Here is a 16,963-nt window from a genome sequence, read left to right as displayed (position 1 = left end):
TTGGCTCAGCAGTTGAAGTGACAGCCTGTGGACCAAAGAGCCCTGGGTTCGATTCCGGCCAAGGGCACGTACCTCAGTTGTGGTTAGTCCCTGCCCCAGTTGGGGTCATGCAGGTGGCAACCAATCGATATGTCTCTTTCACATCAATGTCTCTCTCTCTCTCTCTCTCTCTTTCTCTCTCTCTCTCTTACTCTCTCCCCTTCCCTCCCACTCTGTATGAAGATAAATGTAAAAGTACCCTTGGGTGAGGATTTTAAAAAAAAGAAAAGAATACTATTTTTAAAAAAAGTTATGTTTAGCCAGAAGTCTACAAGATGCTCCATTCTGTTATCACACTTCATCCTTACACCAACCCTTTGTGAAAGGTATTATTAGCTCCATCTAACAAAGAAGCTGAGGTATAAATATGTTGACAACTCTTGCTCAAGTTTGGGTAGGTAATTAGTATGGATCAAAGTCCAAATCCATTGATCTGGTTTCAAAATCCATGGTTTTGCCTCCCTGAAGTGAGCATCTCTTAAAGTCCATGAGCATAATTTATATAGCCTCTCTCCATATTACTATGCTTTTACCAACCTTCTGCTAGCTATGTGCTTTTCAAATTATATCAAAAGCACCTGGGAGTGATTGTTTTAAATGTGGCTTTCCTGGATTCCACCCTAGACCTGTTAAATCTCAATCTCCAGGAGACTTGGGATTGGGTTTGTACTTTAAACCAGTTCCCCAGAAAAGTATGGCTCCCAGACACTTTGAGAAGCACTGCTCTAGTTAATGTATGCCTCTCCAAAGCAGCAATACTCACCATTCCTCACTGAATTTTTTTGTTGTTTGGTGAGATATGCAGGTCTTGAGGAATCCAAGCTGTTATACAGTAATATTAGAACAGATAATTGAGGGGCAATATTGGAAAGTAAATATTCTGAGTCAATTTTCCCGAGAGAGACTATCTAAAAATATTACTACAAAAATATCTAAATATGTGATGACAAAGGCATAATTTTTAAAGCTAAACAAACTAGGGTGAAAATAAGGCAAATACTAATAGAACCAGGAAGTACTCAAAACAAATCCAAATGATAAACCAGTGTATGCACTGGTCCTGATGGCTGGGACATCCCAGGGAGCTCAGAGTCAGCGCCTGAGGACTGAGCAGATAGAAAACAGACTGTACCCCCACATAAACTCAGGCTGAAGTCAGTGAATAAACCACCCAACATGCTAATGCTACTTGTGAATTTGTTAGAAGGGAGTATTGTGAATAAATGTTCTGTGAGCCTTTTGGTGGTGAGCATCCCCCAGACAGCACTCTAGAAGCAGCACAGCAGAGAGGCAGCAACAACACGGTGGTTTAAGTGTGAGCTCTGGGAAAAACCTTCTAGGGAATGATCTTGATTCCATCATTCACTCAGTGTGACTTTGAACAAGTTCTTTAACTGTCCTGGGTCTCACCGTCTTCATCTGGGTACATCTAGCTCCCAAAGCTGGTATAAATATCAAATGATTTCATGAAAAACAAGTGCCTTCACCAGCACCTCACACATAGCAAACTCTCAACAAATATTAGCTGGGATTACATACACTGGTGCCCTGACAGCAAATGCTAGCAGACTAGCCTGTTTGAATTTAGCTTTTTAATGTCCAAATCATACCCATTTATCTCTAATATTTAGAAAATATTTCTGGTAGAAACATCGGCAAGTTATTTCTTTAACATCCGATAATACTTGAAATATAAATATGGCCTCACTGCTACTTCTTCATGGAAATGTAATTCCACATGTCAATTTTTGAGTCTACTTTAATCCAACTGGTCTAGTCCCTCCTTCTTTTCTGCTGTTCTCCTCTCCCACCATGGGCCCATCAGGACCACCTGCAGAGATCCCGCCTCAGCATGGCTTCCAGCCCACCCCAAACTCAACCATGCCCTGTCCTGCTGCTGTGAAGCCTTATCAGATTGGCTTTTTAAATTCTTCCAAACATTCTGCTTTCCCCAGCCTGTATAACGTCTGCATGAACTCAACAAACAGCTGTTGGTTTTTATAGTCACCACACCTTCTCAAACTCTAGAAAACAAATTCCCTTAAAGTGAATTTTGTATTTAAAAACTGCTTTGCCCTGGCCGGTTTGGCTCAGCAGTTGGAGCGTTGGCCTGTGGACCAGAGAGGCCCAGTTCGGTTCCCACTAGGGGCACATACATACCAAATAAATAAATAAATAAATAAATAAATAAATAAATAAATAAAAATTGCTTTTAAATGAAGGGGAAAAGGCCTCCTCTTTCACTTGAGTTGTGTCTTAATGGAATGGGTCATAAAACTTAAACTAAGTAATGGAACTTTGAATAGTTTATCCCAGCAGAATAAATGTATCCTACATTATCTATTGATTACTCATCAATATCATAGGCTGGAAAGAAATACCCAAAATGAAAAGTAGAGTTAGGGATCTGGGAATTTTTTTTTCTTATTCAAAAGCTTCCTTTAATCTTAAAGCAGATTTTAAAATATATGGAAATAAAGTTTAAAATATTTATTAATGACTTTCTTCTTTTGATTTCTATAACTATCAAACAATCATTATTTATGAAAATCATGTTATAAATCCTGGGAATCAATTGGTTTTTAAAAAGTTAAGTCAAGCAAACACCCTTGTCACAATGTTAGTTTTTACAATTGTGAACAAGGAACTCATAGCAAGTTCCTGCTGTCTCTCATATTTTAGAAAAATTTTTCCAATAATATCTCAGACTAGAAATTTAAATATTTTTTTCTGGCATGCAAAAGCCTACGTTTAATCTAATAAATGAGGAGCCATGTTACTGATTGAGAACATAGCACAAAAGCAACAGAATTGTTTTTTAATAATGGGTGACTCAATACGGCCCAAGTTCAACCTACATAAAACATTGCTCTGCTTTGATTTGCTTGAACATGAAGTTCCAGTTGGAAAACATTCACTGTGGGGATTGTGTTAGGAGGTTAACAACATCTGGACTCAGCAATGGTAGAGTAGAAACAGATGGTGACTTCATGGTAGGAGAGCTGTGGTCCTCTGTAGTGAGTTGCTCATGCCATGATTTTTTTTGGCTGTTGTTTTGCTAATAATAATAAACAACTAGGAAAAAAAAAAAGAAATTGTTTAGGTGGCTCCATCTAATTAGCTCAAAAGTATTTCAGAGTTCTAGAATTCTCCAAAGAAATTGTATCACAGGACCCCATAGAAATAAAATGTTGAACGTCAATCAAAATATCAGTGATAATCACATCATTGTCTTTATACCAGAAGTATTTCTTTGGATTTTGTACGCAGGTTAGTGCTTAATTAGCTGTCTCCCACCATCCTCACCGCCCATCTCTAAACCAAAGACAGCCCTGGACAGTGTTACTAAGTGGTTAGAGCATTGGCCCCTGCACCTAAGGGTCACAGGTTTGATTTCTGTAAAGGGCATGTACTTGGGTTGCAGGTTTGATCCCAGATCCTGGTCAGAGCATGTGCAGGAAGTAACCAATCAATGTGTCTCTCACACATTTATATTTCTCTCTCTCTCCCCTCCCTCTCTCTCTAAAACTCAATGGAAAAAATAATCCTAGGGTGAGGATTAACAACAACAACAAAAAGGTAAGTAGCTATGACATAATATTATATATCTATATAAATATATATATATTGGAACTCCCCTAACTTCAAATCCTGGCTCAGCAGTTCACTAATTGTGCCCTTGAGCAAACAAGTTATTTAACTTCCTTGTACCTCACTTTCTTCATCTGTAAAATGAGAATAATAACTTATAGGGTTGATCTGAGAATTAAATAAATTAACTTATTACATATAAGCACTTAAAACAATGCCAGCACATAGTGGGAGCTCAATAAACATTAGCTATTTTTATTTTATTCTACTCTTGCAGCAGACATTCCTTCAGGCTAATCATTTATTGATTATAAAATTACTTTCTTTTTAGTGCCCAGTGTGGTAGGAAATCATGTGTTGCTCGGGGACCAGAGAACTAAAAACAGGGTGTTGGCAGGAGGAGATTCTTTTCAGCCACAGTGCCTGTGGTGTATCCTTGAGCAAGCCCTTCCCCTCTGAGCCTCCCATGGCTGCATAAATTCAGTGAGACTTCATACACTTGATGCACCTAGACTGCTACCTAAAATGTACGTAAGAAGTGATTCTTGATTACTGGGAAAATGCATATCTGTAAGATCCTCTGGGAAATTACTCATAACAAACCCTTCTTTAAGTTTTTCAAAACTTGTAGAATTTAACAAAACTCTTTTTTAATTTTTATTTTATTTTATTATTGTTACAGATGTTTCTCCTTTTTTACCCCATTCACACCCTCCTCCCGATACCCCCCACCCTGTCCCCGGCTGTGTTGTCCATGTCCATTGGTTATGCATACATGCATATAAGTTCTGTGGTTTATCTCTTCCAACCCCCCACCACCCCCTATTCTGAGGGTTGTCAGTCTGTACCCTACTTCTGTGTTTCTGGGTTTACCCTATTCCTCAGACTGTTATATTCATTATATTCCATACATAAGTGAGATCATGTGGTGTTAGTCTTTTTCTGCTTGGCTTGTTTCACTTAGGATAATATTTTCCAGGTCTCTCCATATTGTCTGAAAGGATAAGAGATCTTTCTTTCTTACAGCTGTATAGTACTCCATTGTGTATATGTACCACAGCTTTTTTATCATTTTGTCTACTGAGGGACACGTCGGCTATTTCCAGATCTTAGCTATTGCAAATAGTGCTGCTATGAACATGGGGGTACATATATTCTTTCTGATTGGTGTTTCAGGCTTCTTAGGGTATATTCCTAGAAGAGGGATCACTCAGTCAAATGGAAGTTTAATTTTTAATTTTTTGAGGTAGCACCATATTGTTTTCCACAGTGGCAGCACCAATCTGCATTCCCACCAGGAGTGTACTAGAGTCCCCTTTTCTCCACACCCTCGCCAACACTTGTTGTTTGATGATTTGTTGATGACAGTCATTCTGACAGGTGTGAGGTGATACCTCATAGTTGTTTTAATTTGCATCTCTCTGATGATTAGTGATGTTGAGCATTAGTTCATATTGTCTCTTGGCCATTTGAATGTCCTTTTTGGAGAGGTGTCTATTCAGCTCCTCTGCCCATTTTTTAATTGGGTTCTTTGTCTTCCTTTTGTTGAGTTGTATGAGTACTCTATATATTTTGGAAATTAACCCCATATCTGATATATCATTGGCAATGATGTTCCCCCATACAGTGGGTAGCCTTTCCACTTTGATGGTTCTTTCTTTTGCTGTGCAGAAGCTTTTGAGTTTGATGTAGTCCCATGTGTTCATTTTCTCCTTTGTTTCTGTTGCCTTAGGTGATGTATCAGTAAAAATTCTACTGCGTATGATGTCTGAAATTTTGTTGCCTACATTTTCTCCTACAATTTTTATGGATTCACAGAACACCTTTAAGTCTTTTATCCATTTTGAGTTTATTTTTGTGTATGGTGTAAGTTGATGGTGTAAGTTCATTTTTTTGCATGTAGCTGTCTAATTTTCCCAACACCATTTATTGAAGAGGCTGTCTTTACTCCATTGCCACCTTTGTCAAATATTAATTGAGCATAATATCTTGGGTCAATTTCCGGGTTCTCCGTTCTGTTCCACTGGTCTATATGCCTGTTCTTGTGCCAGTACCAGGCTGTTTTGATTACAGTCACTTTGTAGTATAACCTGATATCTGTATTGTGATCCCACCTACTTTGTCATTCTTTCTAAGATTACTGTAGAAGCCCTGGCCAGTTTGGCTCAGCAGTTGGAGCGTTGGCCTGCGGACCAGAAAGTTCAGGGCTCAGTTCCCGCTAGGGTCACATACCAAAAAAAAAAAAGAAAAGATTGCTGTAGCTATTCGGGGTCTTTCTTTATTCCATATGAACTTTTGAAGTCTTGTTTTAGTTCTGTAAAATATGTCGTTGGTATTTTGATGGAGATTGCATTGAATCTATAGATTGCTTTGGGTAATATGGCCCTTTTAATGATGTTAATTCTTTCAATCCATGAACAAGGTATGTGCTTCCATTTTTTTATATCTTCCTCTATTACTTTTTTCAATGCCCTGTAGTTTTCTGGAAATAGGTCCTTTACTTCTTTTGTTAAGTTTATTCCTAGGTATCTTAATTTTTTTGCCACAATGGTAACTGGGATTGTTTTTTCAGTTTCTCTTTCTGTGAGTTCATCATTGGTGTATAAGAATGACATTGATTTCTTGATGTTAATTTTGTATCCTGCTACTTTGCCAAATTCATTTATTAAGTCTAGTATATGTTTGATGGAGTCTTTAGGGTTTTCTATGTATAATATCATGTCAACTGCAAATAATGACAGTTTTACTTCCTCCTTTCCAATTTGGATCCCTTTTATTTTTTCTTCATGTTTGATTGCATTGGCTAAGACTTCCAGTACAACGTTAAATAAGAGTGGTGAAACTGGGCATCTTTGCCTTGTTCCTGTTCTTAAGGGAAATGCTTTCAGTTTCTGCCCATTGAGTATGGTGTTGGCTGTAGGTCTTTCATATATGGCTTTTATTATGTCTAGATATGATCCCTCTATTCCCACATTGCTGAGTGTTTTTATCAGAAATGGGTGCTGGATTTTGTCAAATGCTTTTTGAGCATCTATTGATATGATCATGTGGTTTTTATCATTCCTTTTGTTTATGTGGTGTATCACATTTATTGCATCCCTGGAATGAATCCCACTTGGTCATGGTGAATAATTTTTTTGATGTATTGCTGGATCCTATTTGCTAATATTTTGTTAAGGATTTTGGCATCTCTGTTCATCAGGAATGTTGGCCTGTAGATTTTCTTCTTTGTAATGTCATTTTCTGGTTTTGGAATTAGAATTATGCTGGCCTCATAAAACAAGTTTGGATGTCTTCCTTCTTCTTGAATGTTTTGGAATAGTTTGAGGAAAATGGGTGTTAGTTCTTCTTTGAATGTTTGGTAAAATTCCCCCGTGAAGCCATCCGGGCCTGGGCTTTGTTTGCTGGGAGAGCCTTCATTACAACTTCGATTTTCTTACTTTTTATTGGTCTGTTCAAGTTTAATATCTCTTCCTGGTCCAGTTGGGGAACTATGTGTTTGTAGCAATTTGCCTATTTTGCTTAGATTGTCAAATTTGTTGCCATATAATTGTTCATAATATTTGTTAATGATCTTTTGTATTTTTGTGGTGTCAGTTGTTACTTCTCCTCTTTCATTTCTGATTTTGTGTATTTGGGTTCTCTCTCCTTGTTTCTTGGTGAGTTTGGCTAAGGGTCCATCAATCTTGTTTATCTTTTCGAAAAACCAACTCTTTGTTTCATTGATTCTTTGAATTGTCTTTTTGGTCTGTATGTCATTTATTTCTGCTCTGATCTTTACTATTTCCTTCCTTTTACTTGCTCTGGTGTTTTTGTTTGCTTTCTATTTATTTAAGTTGTGAGGTTAGATAGTTTATTAGAAATTTTTCTTGTTTCCTGAGGTAGGCCTGTAGTGCTCTGAACTTCCCTCTCAGAACTCCTTCGTTGCATCCCATAGATTTTGTGTTGTTGTGTGTTCATTTTCTTTTGTTTCCAGGAAGTTTTTAATTTCTTCCTTGATCTCCATGGTAACCCATTGTTTAATAACATGCTATTTAGCCTCCATGTGTTCAAATGTCTTTGAATGTTCTTGTTGCAATTGATTTCTAGATTTATGCTATTATAATCTGAAAAGATGCTTGATATGATTTCGAAATTTTTGAACTTGTAGAGACTTAGTTTGTGTCCTAACATGTGACCTATCTTTGATAATGTCCCATGTGCACTTGAGAAGAATGTGAATTCTGTAGTTTTGGGCTGTACTTCTCTGTAGGTATCTACTAAATCCATTTGGTCTAGTGCTTCATCTAGAGTCTGTGTTTCCTTGTTAATTTTTTGTCTAGATGATCTATCCAGTGAGGTCAGAAGGGTACTTAAGTCCCCTGCTATGATTGTATTCCTGTTGATTTCTCCTTTGAAGTCTTCCAGAAGTTTTTAAATATATTTCGGTGCTCCTATATTGAGTGCATATATGTTTACCAAATTATATATTTCTGTTGGATAGATCCTTTCAATATTATGTAGTGACCTTCTTTGTCTCTAGTTATGTCCTTCATTTTGAAATCTATTTGATCAGATATGAGTATTGCTACCTCAGCTTTTTTTTCCCTTCCATTTACTTGGAAGATTTTTTTCCATTTCTTCATTTTGACCTATGTGAGTCTTTTGTTGTGTGGTGGATCTCTTGTAAACAACATATATGTGAATCATGCTTTCTTATCCAATCAGCTACTTTGTGTCTATTTATGGGAGCATTCACTCCATTTAAATTTACAGTGATTATTGATATGTACTTATTTATTGCCATTTTGTTTAATGTGGTTATATTTTTCTATTTCTTCTACTAATTACAGCAGTCCTTTTAATATTTCTTGCAGTGCTGGTTTGATGCTAATATATTCCCCTAGCCTTTTTTTGTCTGGAAAGCTCTTTGTCTTTCTATTTTGAATGATAGCCTTGCTGGATAGAGTAGTCTTGGATTCAGATCCTTGTTTTTCATGACCTTGATTACTTCATGCCATTCCTTTTTGGCCTGCAGTGTTTCTGTTGAGTAGTCAGCTGAGAGCCTTATTGGGGTTCCTTTGTAGGTAACCTGTTGCTTATCTCTTGCTGCTTTTAGGATTCTCTCTTTGTCTGTAATTTTTGGCATTTTAATTACTGGGTGTCTTGATGTGAGCCTGTTTGGGTTCTTCTTACTTGAGGTTTTCTGTACTTCTTTAACTTGAATGCTTCTTTCTTCACCAAATTAGGGAAGTTTTCTGTCACTTTTTATCCAAATATATTCTCTAACCCTTGCTCAGTTTCTTCATCTTCAGGGACTGCTAATATGCAAATATTATTACATTTCCAGTGTCCCACAGTTCTCTTAAGCTGTCTTCCTGTTTTTTACTTTTTTCCTTTTGGTTTTCTGATTGTTTGATTTTTCTCCTGCCCTGTCTTCTAATTCACTGATTCAATTTTCAGCTTCGTCTACTCTTCTGGTTAGTCCTTCCAATGTGTTCTTTATTTCTGCTGTGTCATTCTTCATTTCCACTTGGTTGGTTTTCAATGTTTCTGTATCTTTACTCATGATGTTGAGGTCCTTACTCATGATGTTGAGCTTCCTCAAGATCATGGCTCTGAAATCTACCTCTGATAACTTGCTGAACTGCATTTCATTTATCTCATCTTCAGTGGAGTTCTCTTCTTTTTTTCATATGGTATTTGTTTCTTTGTTTCACCATTTTGGCTATTTCAGTGGGTTTTGGGGCCTGCCAAATTATCCCTGCAGGTTTTGGTGTTCTGCTGTTTGTGGCTTCCTCTACTGGGTTTGAATGAGTGTGGGAGGACCCACAGTAAACAGCATTGTCAAGTCTTACTTTTCTGGGTAGATTTGGAAACCCAAGACTGGTCAGTTATCCTCTAGCTTTTTGCCTAGAGGCTATTAGTCGAGGTTACTTGAAGAGCCTTGGGTTCTCAGTTGAATGAAAAACTCTCTCAGGTGTTCAGTGTAAGAGGATTTCTTGAGGGTGGGACAGATGCTGGGTGTTAATGAGCCTCAATTTGCATTTCTTTGGCCCACTTGGGTGAGGTCAAATCTTCAAGGGAGGGGCTTCCATCTTTCCCCAGAGCTCTGGGTAGGAGTAAGATGGTCACCATCCTGTGTGGCTACAACTCAGGAAACGCTCTGAGTGTCTTCCAAGTCCCAAGTGTCCCCACACAGTTCCAGTCCTGTCAGCCTTTCCTCTGCTGGAGCCCAAGGTGAGTGGTGTGGCTAATTTAGCGCTCTGTCCCAGCCCTCTGTGCTGTGGAACCAGCTTTGGATTTTAACCCTGAGGGCTCTGCTCACAGCTAAAGCTGTTGCTGTCCGTGGGCTCCCAGCCCCCTTCTCATGCCTCCACAATCCTACCAGAATCGACTCAGTGTCCCTGTTATATGGTCCTTGCAAGCTGCTTTTCTGTTGCTTTTTCCTGACAATTTGTTTTTATTTTAGTTGTAGTTTCAGTTTGGTCCTGGGAGACAGTCTGTGTAGCTTCTGTTCACTCCACCACCATTTTGGAATCTCTCCTTGAGTCAATCCAATGTCCTGGCAAGCTTCTCTATCCTCCCCGTGGTCTGTTCAAACACAGCAGTGGCAGATGAGAGTCAGGGTCCAGTGAAATCACTGGTGGTGTGCCTTCCTTTTTGTCAAGGGGGCATAATATTAGTGGTTCCCGCTGGCTTCCAACAACAGTGGCTCAAGGGGCCAGTGTGACTGTAGCTTCCTGGCCGATGCACCAAAATGTTGTGGCAGAAATTCAGTCAGCAGGAAGAGACAAACTGCACATACTTGGAGGATCAGAAATGACTGTTTAATGTGCACCAGTGCTGGCCCAGCAGAACTGTGCTGTTTTTATTTTATTCCTTTTTTTTCTTTTTCCCAGAGAAATAAAGGTCTAAACATTTTTTTTTTTTTTTTTTTTTATCCTCACCCGAGGACATTTTTCCATTTTTTGTTCAGATAGACTGGGAGGGAGAGAGAGGAAGAGAGAGAGAGAGAGAAACATCAATGTGAAAGGGACACATCGAGTGGCTGCCACCCGCACGACCAACCAGGGCCAGGGACAAACTGCAACCGAGGCACATGCCCTTAGCGGGAACCAAACCCGGTCTCTCCGGACCGCAGGCCGATGCTCCAACCGCTGAGCCAAACCGGCCAGGGCAGGTCTAAACATTTTTTAAAATGATTTCTTTCTGTACTTCATGCTGATGGAGTGGAATAGAGCGATTATGTATATTTTTTTCAGATGCTTCATAATGAGTATATATTGCTTTATTTTTAAATAAAAAATATTTTAAAGCAGTTTTATGGTATAAAGCTTAGAAACAGCAAAACATACAAAGTTTATGAAGAACTATATTTTTAATTAATTATGATTATGAGCTAAAATTAAGTTTCTAAGTGCATGTATTTGAATTGATAAAATAAATTTATATCATCAATTTATAGTAATAAGATGCAGTTTGATGTGTTTTGGCAGTAGTTAAGGGAGAAATTGACAATATCAGTGACCACAGGATGGAGGCATCCCATCTGGCTGAAGTGGCATCCAGAAGAGAGGTGGGCAGTGAGACAATTTTTGCTCGAATACCAGGATGTGGGAGACTGTTTGCATGGCATCCATTTTGTTAAAATCTGCTCTGCCATCTCCTGCCCCAAGGCAAGATATCTCTGTATACAATGTTTCTGCATTCCTTTAAGTAACCATTTACTCAGCCAGTTATACTCTGTTTATCTTTTGTTCCACCAGGGATATTTACTTGAAATTGCTATATGCTTGGCAATAAATGTTCTTGTTTTTTTGCTTCTTGCCCTATATATTGTGTGGATCTCCCCAGAATAAACGAGACTTGATCAGAGCCCTGTCTTGTCTCCATTTCTCGTGTCTCTTTTCCCTCCTCATCCTCACTCCCCCTCTAGAGTCCTCGTTGCTCGACCTGCGGACCTGCGGGACGGGTCACCAGGAGAAACAGTAACATTAAACATGACAGGGCAGCTGTGTGTATGAGCCATCTGGGATCTCCATGGAAGAAAAACAAAACAGAGTGGGCAGTTTGGGGTTTGGTTGGCAGCAACATCAGAAACAAATTCTACTGACAGCCTCAAGATGACTCACTGATTAAATTTCCAGAAATTAGTAATAGGTTATCTCTGACCCTCATCATAATCCTGTAAGGTAAGATTGTTGTTTGGTTTGGTTTGGTCAGCTTTTTTGTTTGTTCGTTTTTTTAAGTCAAATAGCACAGAAGGATTTACAACAAAAAACAATGGGTTTGCTGCTTTTCATTTCCCAGCCGCAGTCCTGCTTTGCAAGTGATACCACTTTTACCTTCCTGGCTTTTAATTCTCCTGCCGATGTCCTCGAACTGTACAAGTTTTATTGAGCTGTTATTTATAGCATTATCTGTTGACTTGCAATGACAGAGATTCAGCTTAATGTCACCTTGCACACACAATAGTCACATAATTAGTTTTAGTTCTATCATTTGCTTTTGCAACTTTTATTTCCTTAAATTTTGGTCTTTAAATCTCTCAAATGCAGACAGCATCTCTTGGCTCTTTATTTTGTGAAAGGAGGATATTTGAGCTCCTACTTCTAAACTACCCACCTCCACTTCTACCTCCACACTTTTTGTAAAGCTATACTTGACAAAATTCTTCCAGACCCATGCAGGATTAACCTTCCTCAGACACCAAAATCCATGGATGTTCCAGTTTTTTGTATAAAATAGTGTAGAACAGTGCACAGCTGGCCCTCTGCATCCACAGACTCCCAAACTTGGATACAAAATACTGTTGTTTTGGATATTTTTGGATCCGTGTTTGGTTGAATCCACAGATGCAGAACTCATGGATACGGAAGACCCACTGTATTCTTATTCTTAGATTACCATGACTGATAACATTTACATTTCATCCTGTAACTATAATAAAGTCATCTACAGTTTGTCCTTAGGTTAGAGCCTAATAGACAGTAACCTATAAACAGCATTAGTACTATGTTTATGAAACTTTCCTCTGCAACAGAACCAAGAAGTATTTCTTTCTCTGTAATCATGTCACAACCCTGTGCTGCTAAACTGCTCACAATCATGATCGTTTGATGTTTTTTTCTAGTGTTTTCTTATTGAAAGAGGAAACCTGTACCATCTCGTCCATTCTATCTATTGCTTGGAATTCTTCATTCCCCCTCCCCCTTCTTTTCATAGCCAATGGACATTTAATTCTAACTTGATTCATATTTATATTGTCTTTTAAATTTTTTCTAGTTATTTTTCTTCTTTTAATGCATTTTTTGCCTATAGTGTACTTTCAAGATCCTCCAACTTTTATGTTCTTTGGCATTTCTTTCTTTCCTGGAGCCCTATTCTTGCTCAAATATGAACTGGTAGCTAAGTCACCCACATAGCAGACATTCTTGGTCACATCTGCTGTTTCTAAACCCCATGTCTTCTTTGCAATACTGTTATTCTACTGATGAAGTACATGCTCAAATAACTTCTCAAGAGAAAAGTATACAGCAAGTATGCTCAATCTTTGCATGTCTAACAATGTCTTTAGTAATTTGTCACTAGTAATTTGACTAGTCATAGATTTCCCAAGTTAAAAATCATTTGCCCCTGAATTCTGAAGCTGTTATACCACTGCTTCTAGCATAGTTAATAACAATCTAATGCCAACATGATTTGTTTCTTGTAGGAGTTTGTATTCCCCTGCCCCAAGAAAGCTTTTAGGATTTCTCTGTTAGCTTATTATTCTAAAACTTCCAAGTGAATGTGTGGCCTTTCCCATTGTCCCTAATCACAACCCAGGAGGACCTTTTTAAAGGAAATGAAAAGCTCACCTTTCATTCTGGAAATTTTCTTTGTATTATTTCTTTAACATCTTTTCCCCTTGTTTTCTCTGCTCTTTCTGGAATTCTTATTACTCTCTTATTGGACCCGCTTTGGATTAATCTTCTGTGCATGTATATATTTAATACTCTCACATTTTACATATTTTTGTTCCAGGTTTTAGATTTCTCTAATTTAGCTTACAATGTACTATTAAGTATTTTATTTTCAAAGGTTCCTTTCCATTTTCTGATTTTTTTATAGCATCATGTTCTTGTTTAATAAATGTAACATCATTTCATTTTTTTTGTGTGTGTGTGTGTGTGATAATTAGTTTTGTAGAGTTTTTATATGACTTTTCTCAAATTTCCTGAATGATATGTTTCCTCTAGGGTCAGTTTCTCTCTGCTTATCTTTCATCATCCTGTAGGCCTTCTCAAATGTTTGGTGATTCTTGGTTATCAGGCTATTCCTGAACGTAATGATTGGCAGGCTTCCATATAGGGTGTATAGTCAGAGATCTGATCATTGTTCTAAGGCAGTGGTTCTCAACCTGCGGGTAGCGACCCCTTTGGGGATCAAACGACCCTTTCACAGGGGTCACCTAAGACCACCGGAAAACACATATTTCCGATGGTCTTAGGAACCAATATACCGCTCCTCTATCCATCTCCAGGTGGGTCCGCACACATGCAGATACACCCACATACAACATGAGGAACAGTATTAAAGAGTCGCAGCATTAGGAAGGTTGAAAACCACTGTTTAGGCATCTCAAATGCCAGAATGTAGATAGCTTTGTGCTAGGATACCAATGACAACTCCAACTGCCCAAGTTTTCTCAGAAAGATCCTTCAGTGTCTTTAGAAAAGTCCCCTCTGGTCATTTGCTTGTTGGTTGGTTGGTTTTGTTTTTGTTTGTGGTTGAACATCTAGTTGTGGGGATTCTTGGCACCAGAGAAGTAGTGATGGAAGATGACCATTCCATATACACATCTTCACTATCTTTGTCTTCTCTTCATTCTACTAACCTAGAATCCCCAACCTCTGCAAGGTTCTATCACATAGGGAGGCTCCCTCATCTTCTCTATGACTCTCCAAGCATATTCTGTGCTGTAGCTTCTTCCACTCTGTTCTCCCATGCACTTTGTCTTATAGAAGTTCACTGAAATCACTTGTCTTTTGTTTTCTTAACTTTTTTTGGTATTGCACCTTTTTTATAATTTTAATTGAGTCCTAGAAGGAAGAAACAATGATGTATGCTCAAATCCCCATCCTAAATCTCTAGCAAGAATAGAGATTTTCTCATTTTACATCTGAAAAATGGAGACTTGTAATTAAGTGACTTGCCTAAGATCACACAGCTAGAAAGAGAAGGGCCAGGATTAAATTTGTATACTTTTGACTGTGCCAAACTACTTCTTTTTGTCCAAACTACGACTCAGCTGGTATGACCTGGAGGTCTTACACTATACTATACTACTGTAAGTTTACATAATACTGTAATATTTAAAGTGTCATTTGTGTATAAAAACGATTCAGAAACTGCACAAACTGAAAACTGTGCAATATCACTTTACAAGTTACATATCTAGAATACAATGAGAAATAATCAAAGTTGTAAAGCAGCAGTTTTATATTTTGTGGGTCAAGATGGAGTGTACTAGAACTTGTGGAGAGAAAATTGATTGGAAGGGCTGGATTATCATTCAGGTAGTGGTGGCAAGGATTTGACATACTGCATGCTCTCGGCTCTATCAAATCCTCTTTAAAAGTCACAGTGGGAAGCAACTCCCCAAAAGAGGTGCTGCAGATTCCAGAGCAGTGGAGTGAATGGGAGAGACTTGCTAGGAAGGCAGGGAACCCCATTCACTTGGATGCCCCTCTCTCATATACATTCAACAGCCTGGCTGGTGTAGCTCAGTAGTTTGAGCGCCATCCCATGGACTGAGAGGTCCCAGTTCAATTCCGGGTCAGGGTACATGCCCAGGTGGTGGGCTCAATCCCCAGTAGGGGGCGTGCAGGAGGCAGCTGATCAATGTTTCTCTCTCATCGATGTTTCTATCTCTCTCCCTTTCTCATTAAAAAAAAAAAAAAACATATTTAAAAAAAAAATACTTATTAAGTGACTACTGTGTACAGACACGACAACAGGCTCCGAAGATACTTTCCCCTTTAGCCAGGATAATATCCACCAAAAATGAGGCTTTCATTTTTGGAGACTTTCTAGAAATTAAAATTCCACCGTATCACACAGGGACACATCTTAGTCACAATGGTTTAAGATTTAAAGTGTTGAAATTGTTCTAGTTCAACCACAAATATAGTATGAAGGTTTTTGAATAGCTAGTTTTTTATCCCATAGATCTTTATTGAGCCCCTACTGGCAGCCACTGGGACACAACAGTGAAGAATAGGAGATTATTTCTAATGAAGTTTAGGACTTATCCACCAAAGACAATGCTGAAGCATCTACTTTTCTGTTTCTCAGAGGTGAGGCCAAATTAACAACTATGAAATGCTGAGATTGGCTCTTAGTAAGAGCCACAGAACACTGGACTACACAATGAATGTGTTTGTTATATGCTGGTATTAGGTCACAGTGATATTGTTTAGATACATAAATACTAGGGAAGAACATAATTTAGTAGAAAATCCTTCTCTTCATAGTGTTTTTCTTGACTTTTCGCATTCCCTGTGGCTGTTTTGGTCTGACACTGTAGAGAAATTCACTGTGAGGTCTGAAATAAGTGTGTACCCTCTGTTCTCAAAGGATGGTAACAGCCCTGTGAACTTGGAAAGAGACCAGGGCTTTTAAGTATGATAAACAAAGAAAATGGAAATTAAAAAGTCTGGTTTCCTCTTCTTTGTATCAGCACATACCAGCTGCCAGACGCTGCTGAATAATCTACTCCTCCTGTTCCTGAAATGAGTCCTCCTGTTCCTGAAAGGTAGATAGTTATTAAAGCATTGCCAAAAGGAAGTATGTTTTCATTTCCAATACTAGTGGCACAAATGAAGCTAATGCAACACATAGAAGATAAACTTTTAAAAAATACAGTATTTGCATTTGTGATTATTTTTTTTTTGTCCCATCTAATTCCACTCTCTCCAACGGTCTCCAAAATCTCACCAGCAGGTTGTCATCCTCATAAACATGAAGAGGAAGAAAAAAAAGAGTCTACAAGGCAGGGTGGGTGTGGCATCTAGAGAGGTCATGGGGAACAAGAAGTGCAGCTACTCAAGTGTATGCAGATAAGGCTTTAGGTTCAAGGGCTGAAAGTGAGTATACCCTATGGCAGTGTGCCCTCATGGTACCTGATGGAAGACTTCCAATGAAGGAGCCCAACCTTTAGGTTGTTTTGTGTAGTTGTGTAGCCTTCACTTCCAATCATAGCAAGTTGCAAAACTAGTCCTAACATCAAGCAGCAGAAAGTTTCCTTTGGGAAAAGCTAATAAAGGCATCTCTCTGTGCCCTCTTACTGCAAAAGGGCCAGCTTTCT

Source organism: Molossus molossus, unplaced genomic scaffold (assembly GCF_014108415.1).
Source record: "Molossus molossus isolate mMolMol1 unplaced genomic scaffold, mMolMol1.p scaffold_m16_p_9, whole genome shotgun sequence".
NCBI lineage: Eukaryota > Metazoa > Chordata > Mammalia > Chiroptera > Molossidae > Molossus > Molossus molossus.
The sequence above is the reverse complement of the archived record's forward strand: the minus strand, read 5'-3'. Positions refer to the sequence as shown.